Below are 8161 nucleotides of genomic sequence, written 5' to 3'. Positions count from 1 at the left end.
ATGTTGGCGACTCTCTTTTGAACCTTGTCCAGGAGTGAGAGACTAGTAGCAGATGCAGCAGCCCAAATGTGACAACAATACGCCATATATGGGCGAATGATGGTCCTTGTAGAGGTACAAGATACTTTTAGGTGTAAGTAACTTTCTAGCACGACAGAGAGAGAGAGAGAGAGAGAGAGAGAGAGAGAGAGAGAGAGAGAGAGAGAGAGAGAGAGAGAGGAGTTACTATTTGGTTAAAAAATTGTTCATGTTAGTTTAGGAATAGGATAGCATGTTAAGATATGATTTAATTGATAATAGAAATTAAAACAACATTTGATAGACGCAGTTTTGAATATTTGAGACGATAAGAGGAATAATAAATGCATCTATTCAATATATAGAATATAGTAGCGATATATCTATGATTTAAAGTAGAATTCAGCACAGACCTTACTGGGAGTAAAGTATAAGCTATGGCGAATTCAGTATTTATAATTAAGTATGAACAGAAATATTGGGAAATGTAGAGTAGACACGGACATATAGAAATTGTAGATATTAAGTATATTACTTAAAGTTTTTCTGGCTTCTAACGTTTAAGGATAGAATACTCCTTTCGTTAGAATTTGGAGATGTATTTTGCAATGAGTATCGGCTCAATGTTTGAATTAATTTGAACGAGTATTTCAGCGCGGCGTTGCCCGGGTGTTTGGAGATGTATGTTGAGCAAAAAAAAAAAAAAAAAAAAAAAAAAAAAAGCGGTCAATTTTGTAAAAACTTTGACCCCTATTATGACCCCTTAACATTTATTGTTTTGGGCTTAAATCAAGTTATTAAGTTAGATCCATATATCCTATATTCAATCAACAATTCCCCCACTAACCAACAATCACGAGATTGTCTCCTCAGCAACCGAAAAGGCTAACATGCTTGCCAGTCGGTTTGCCTCAAACTCCACACTGGACCCTTCCAACCACCCCCTACCTGACTTTCCTATGCGGACAGACGCCACACTAGACGATCTGAAAACCACCCCTGCTCAGGTGCATGCTATCATAAAAAACCTTGACACCTCAAAAGCATGTGGACCCGATCTTATCCCAGCTGTGCTATTAAAAAAGTGCTCAGCCGAAGTAGCTCCAGTTCTCTCTAAACTCTACAACAAATGTCTTAATGAAGCTTGCTTTCCGGGCTGTTGGAAAACTGCTTCTGTTGTACCAGTATTCAAGAATTCTGGCGAAAGGACTGACCCATCAAATTATCGCCCCATTAGCCTCCTCCCACTTTTTGCAAAAATATTTGAGACCGTAATTAACCATGCTCTAGTCCATCATCTTACAGATGCTAAACTACTGACTGACAAACAATATGGATTTAGACAAGCCCGTTCCACAGCAGACATCCTCACTGTGATCTCTGAACGTATATACCATTCACTGGACAAAGCGGGGGAAGGCAGAGCGGTAGCTCTAGATATATCTAAGGCTTTTGACAGGGTATGGCATGAGGGTCTCCTCAGTAAAATCAGATCATACGGTATCACTGGTAGAATACTTAACATAATTAAATCCTTCTTAGATAAGAGAAAAATCCAGGTAGTCCTCGACGGTCGCACATCTAAACAATATGATATAAATGCGGGAGTGCCCCAGGGTTCTATCCTTGGACCTCTATTGTTCCTGATATTCATAAATGACCTCCCCGACAACATTGCCTCTGAGATGGGTATATATGCTGATGACACTACACTCTATGGCAGACACGACAGGAAGACGAATGAACACATTTCTAAAGAAATGGCAGAAACACTAGAGGAAGACCTCCAATCTGTAGTGGAATGGGGACAAAAGTGGTTGGTCGCGTTCAATGCTGCCAAGACTAAACTAGTTTCATTCAATAATTACAAGAAACCCTCTCTACCACCTATAGCAATGGCCAACGACTCTTTATATGAGAGTCCATCTTTCAAACTCCTTGGCCTAACGTTCACAGGAAACATGAGTTGGAACAATTACATTGAAGGCATTGCCAGGGCCGCTGCAAGAAAGGTAGGCTCTCTCTACCGTGCTAGAAAACTACTAACACCCGAAAGTATCCTGTACCTCTATAAGGCCACCATTCGCCCATGTATGGAGTATTGCTGCCACATCTGGGCTGGTGCATCTGCTACTAGTCTCTCGCTCCTTGACAAGGTTCAAAAGAGAGTCGCAAACCTGATAGGCCCTGAACTGGCATCTAAGCTTCAGCCTCTGTCCCATCGACGAAATGTTGCATCCCTCTGCCTTTTCTACAAGTATTTTAGTGGTGAATGCTCTGACGAACTGCAATCACTTGTGCCCCCACGACGCGAGCACCCTCGACAAACCCGACAGGCTACTAGATCCCACCCCCACACTGTAGAGGTCCCTAGATGTAAAAGATCTTTTTACTCCAATAGTTTCTTCCCCAGAACCGCAAGACTCTGGAATTCCATTCCAGGTCCCTGCTTCCCCAACAGTACTGACGTGCAGAAGTTCAAGTGTAACGTGAACCGACACCTTGCTGCCCAAATCCCTACATAGTACCCCAGTAGTTGTTGCCCCTGATAGTAGCCCCCTACACCAAAGTGGCAATTTGCCTTGTTTGGGGTGAAAATGTAATAAAAAAAAAAAAAAAAAAAAATATGTAAAATTTCAAGTGTTTAGGCCCCAAATTGTCGGAGGAGTTTGGTAGAGTTCTCAAAGGTCAAATCGTTGAACTTTGACCCCTTAACAGCCAAATTAGTTATTGCGTAGGGAAATGTACACACACACACACACACACACACACACACACACACACACACACACACACACACGTTCACTTTTATAGATATATAGATAGATTAGAATAAATGATCTGAGCCAAGGTTAAAAATACAATATTAGTGTATATTAGCATTTAAAGATGCTGATAAGGTGAGATTAAAGGGTTTTAAAGCATAGAAAGATATGCAATTATTTGGAGTCAGAATAATTATCTACTTGCAACTGGCAAAGATTTTACCGATTAAGTGGTGAAGGCATTCAATCGCAGGCATTTATACCAGAAAAAACGGAACATGTCTATATCTATAAAAGTGTGTGCGTCTGTGTACATTGCCCTACCAAATAACTCTGTCAATTTTCAGTCTAGAGACTCGAGATTTGACATAAGAGGTATTGAGATTTGGGAAAATCTTGTTAATCGATTTTCGACCAGAAATTTGGCTGTCACGGAGTCAAAGCTCAACGATTTGACCTTTGAAAACTCCAGCAAACTCCTCCGCCAATTTTGGGTCTAAACATTTGAAATTTTAGATGTAGGTTACTTGGACATGGATCAAACTTTTAATTTGAGTCGAGTCCAAAAAATAAATGTTAAGGGGCCAAAATTGGGGTTAAAGTTTTTAAAAATTTTACTTCCGCGGTCTCTACAAAATTACACGGCCAATATATTGTCCAAACATTTGAAATTTTACATAAAGTGTATTCAAAGATAGAGCAAGCTTTTTAATCGGTTTGGATCGAAAATATGAGGTGTTAAGGGGTCAAAGTTCAAAAGATTCGACCTTTGCGGTGTCTAGCGACCTACTCAGCCAATTTTGGGTCTAAACATTTGAAATTTTACATAACGGGTATTCAGACATACGGCAAGCATTTTAATCAATTTTGGGGCGAAAATTTGGCTGTCAAAAGGTCAAAGTTGAAAAAAGATTCTACTAAAATTCTTCGCCAATTTTGGGTCTCAGCACTTGTAATTTTAGATGTAGGTAACTTTGACATGGGTAAAACTTTTTATTTTGATTTGATACCAAAATTATAAATGTTAAAGGGCATACATTGGGGTCCAAGTTAAAAAAAGAAACATTTGAAATCTTACATAAAGTGTATTCACATGAAGGGAAAGTTATGAATAGTACATGGAGCCCGAGCAAAACCGGTCTGAACTGCTAGTATATATATATATATATATATATATATATATATATATATATATATATATATATATCGAAGAAGCGCCCCGTGTCAGTTAGGTTGGAGATTGATTACATAGACCCTGGCACCCCATTGGGGGGGGGGCGGACAGGATTCCTTTAGGGTGTTTCCCATTTTTAATTGTACTTGTTGGCGTGAAGCACTTTAGGTTATTGAAGGGACTATGAATGAAGATGTGGCAGGAACGATAGAGTGTGTGGGGTGTGTTGGTGAAAAGTTCAACTTAGTGCAACAGATAGGAGGACCACACCCTTTTTCGTTCATTCTCCAGAAATATATTCAACTTCGAAATTTTAGATGCATTTATTTTTATTTTTTTAATCTTTATTTTTCAGGCTGCCAACACTCATGGAACAGAAACATTTGTTGTTTCTATTTGTTTTTGTCCCTAAAATTTCTATCTATATAAAAGCCAAGTACGTCCAAGGATGGAATACTGTTGCCATATCTGGGCAGGAGCTGCTAAAAACAGCCTATCTTGCCTTGACAGAGTACAAAATAGACTTCGTGGCTTAGTGGGGGATGCCCTTTTCTCTACCCTGCAACCTCTCTCTCACAGAAGAGACGTTGCGAGCCTATCCTTGTTTTATCGTTATTTCCATAGCAGGTGCTCGTCTGAACTCCAATCTCTGGTCCCCCTCGCCAATCTTTCACGAAAAACACCCGTCTAGCCGAATCCACTGTGAAAAATTTCCCCCACTCTATATCTGTGCCTAAATCAAAACGCAGATTCCATGAACAAAGCTTCTTTCTTAGAACTGCACGCCTGTGGAACTCTGTTCCGTCTGCCTTCTTCCCACCGGACTACAACTTGGATTTCTTCAAGTCCAACGTTAACAAATTCCTAATGAACCGCCCCCTTAAGTAAACACTTTATCAAATCTCCACACTAACGTAATGTACTTGCAATAACCCTTATCCCTGAGTGGCTTCCGAGCCTTGATAAGTGGTGATCACTGTGTAAAAAAAAAAATAAATAAATAAAAATGTCCAGCTGAGTAATGTTGGATTGTACAATGTGTTTGTTTTTTCCTTTCTAAACATTTTTTAAGTGTATAGATATTTAAAAAAAAAAAAAGTGTATGCAAGCAGAAGCAACCGATACGTGAAAAAGGTGATAAACGTTCCATCCTCAAGGGGGAAAGATGGAATAGAAACGGTACTATCTCTATGCGGTTTTAACTGGCTTCCTCCAAAGGAGGAAGTTCCATGGGAGTATGAAATTCACAAGCGGTCCTCAGTCGCATGTATATCCCATTAGGAGAGATGACGATGTTAGGTTTTTGCAACTCTTGTAGGGAGATGTCGACGTCCTCCTACATACATCGCCTGGAATTCCCAAATTGGTAACCTCACTGGTACTGACCACGCTCAATGTTGCTTAACTTTGGTGATCTAACGAGAACTGGTGTGTCAACGTGACCATGCCGAAAGAAAGTAAATGATTCCTATGCAGCAAATGGACCGTGCTATCATCGGAACTTTTTGGACAGTTTACGTAAAACACTGAAAACGCTGAGCCAAAGCAGTGATCATAGCCAACGTCATTTAAGAAAAAAAAAATGTTATTGTTGTGCCGTGGCACAATAGTAAAAAGAAGAAAATCAAATCGAGGGTTGTTTAAGGAACAAGTGTATTTAACATCACAGGTATAAAGGTAGGAAACGGGTATAACTGGCTTGTACGCAGCTAATCAGTCGCTTCTTCCATCGGTGTAGGTATTACTGGCACTATATATAGTGAGAACCGGTGTAATATCCCTTGTGTTAGAAAGGCCGGTGTAACCCGCTCCCCTTTGAAGATATCCCGTCTGGGAATTAATAACGTTTTTTTTTAAGGTTCACCCTAATCAACTCAGTTGACTTCCCTTTTCTTTTTGACCCCCTATTCTCAGGAGCTGTCTCTGGTATGGGCACCTGAAAAGTATCAAACACTGTGTTCATGATGTCCTCCTCGGGCAATCTAGTCATTTCACTGTTCGAGTATCTTTTCCGTATTTGGTTAGTGTGACGTTTGTGCACGAAATCTGGTCCCTTAATCATGTAGACTACGTTGCCTATTTGTTTCTCAACAGTGCCAAACCCCCAGAAGATCCTATATTTTATGTGAATCTCGTTAAAGACTCTTTCGTCAACTTTATACTGTTTTTTTGCCATCGTTTTTTTTTAGCTTTGGCCTATCCTGGTTTGGTAACAACTTGTGGAAAAGGTTGGTTTAAAAAGGTGTATTTAACATCACAGGTACAAAGGTAGGAAACGGGTATAACCAAGACCGTCTTAAAAGACAAGATGGCCGGTGGGCAAAAATAATTTAATCTGCTGACGTCATCACGGGTAGTCCATTAGTTGTTTCTTTACACCGGTAAACACCGGTAGTAACTCGTGGATATCTCCATTCAACAAAGTAAGTTTTAACGCGCTCCCCCCTGTATTTAACACGATGTAACTATAATTTAATTCAATATTATCATCCTAAGTTTTTTACCATTCAAAAGAAGCGTCAAATAAATTGCTAATATTAAAAAAATTTTTTTACAGCATACAAAACTAATGAAAATGCGAAACAACATCGACTCTTTTGAAGAGACGATTTTTTTAAGCTGTTGACACGTTTTAAAAATTTAGCAAAAATTAATTTTCCTGAAATTTTCAATATTTAAAAATAAATTATGCCGGCTGATAACATTTTTAAACTTTTTTTTAAAGCTAGAAAGATAAAATTTAAAAATACTTTATATATATATATATATATATATATATATATATATATATATGAAGCTTAAAAGTAAAAAAAAAAAAAAAAAAAAAAAACGCGCGTTCATTTCGGGTTTGTATTACGGTACACAGATTCGAAAAAGTTGTCAAAAAACAAATATATGACAAATAAATGTTACCAAAGGCAAGATAAGTTACTTTTCTACCAAACTAGATATATTTTTCGTGTTTTTATTCAATGTAACATGTTTATTCAGCTCCAAAAACAAGGTGTTATGAATAAAAAAACTAGAAATAATATATATCAAGCTATGTCACGGTAACATATATTGAGCGAGTTTTTTTTACAGTATTTTAACCAGTTTTTTATTTATAACACCTTTTCCCAAACTTACCGTGTTAAAGAGTGAGTCAGACGCCATCTTGAAATTTTCGGGTTTGTATTACTGTACACATAGATTCGAAAAAGTTGTCAAAAAACTAATATATAACAAATAAATGTTATCAAAGGCAAGATAAGTTACTTTTCTACCTAACTGGATATATTTTTTGTGTTTTTATTCAATGTAACATATTTATTCAGCTCGAAAAACATACAGTGTTTACCGATGTATTGGAAAATTTAAAATAGCGGCCGACTCTCTCTTTAACACGGTAAGTTCGGAAAAAGGTGTAATAAATAATAAACTAGACAAAATACTCTTAGAAATTTGCTCAATATAAGTTACCGTGACATAACTTGATATATATTCGGTGGGTTTTTAATAGTATTTTTAAAAACAGTAATAAATTTTCCGAACTCAATATTTTTCAATTTTTAAACTTTAAAAATCTATCAAAATTTTTCTATTGATTCTATTTTTACGATATTTTCAGGGTCAATGTGAAATTTTATGTTCTTTCCAATAAACCGAATATAATATTTTAGACAAACGTTTTTTTTTAATTCACGCCCCCCCCCAAGTGTCACCCATTTTTAACTTGCTCTTAAAAAGTAAATAATTAATTTATGTCGGAGTTTTATATATCACAAATTGAAGAGAAAAGGTCAATAAATAATATATTCAAATTTAAAACAAAAAAAAAAATGCCTTTTTTTAGAAATTTACTTGTAAAGTCCGAAGTTTAAAACCTTTTTTAAAAAAAAAAAACACATTGTTTTTTTTTTTTTTTTTTTAATAAAACCTTGGTCCTTGCTCCTTTAATTGAAAATAAAATTAGGGCTTGAATTACATTTTTCGAGGAGTTATAAGCTTGGAAAGATGGGGTGGAATTATTCACTATTTTCACGAAATTTCTGACACTGCTATCGGTAAACACTGTATGGTTTTCGAACTGAATAAACATGTTACATTGAATAAAAACACGAAAAATATGTCCAGTTTGGTAGAAAAGTAACTTATCTTGCCTTTGATAACATTTTCATTTAATTATATTAAATAAATTTCAAGTTTACTACAAATCAAATCG

General features: G+C 36.8%; 1 long non-coding RNA gene across 1 annotated transcript in view; it reads left to right on the top strand.

The window, feature by feature from the left end:
- LOC145278065 (uncharacterized) overlaps nucleotides 1–4994 on the top strand; it is a 6784-nt gene extending 1790 nt beyond the window's left edge. The window contains exon 2 of the long non-coding RNA XR_013868304.1: nucleotides 4313–4994. This is a non-coding gene — a long non-coding RNA (uncharacterized LOC145278065). The remainder of the gene's footprint in view (nucleotides 1–4312) is intronic.
- The last annotated feature ends 3167 nt before the right edge of the window (nucleotides 4995–8161 follow it).

This window comes from Euprymna scolopes, chromosome 6 (assembly GCF_053919585.1).
Source record: "Euprymna scolopes isolate OS-2025 chromosome 6, ASM5391958v1, whole genome shotgun sequence".
In the NCBI taxonomy this organism is placed as follows: domain Eukaryota; kingdom Metazoa; phylum Mollusca; class Cephalopoda; order Sepiida; family Sepiolidae; genus Euprymna; species Euprymna scolopes.
The sequence above is the reverse complement of the archived record's forward strand: the minus strand, read 5'-3'. Positions and strand labels throughout refer to the sequence as shown.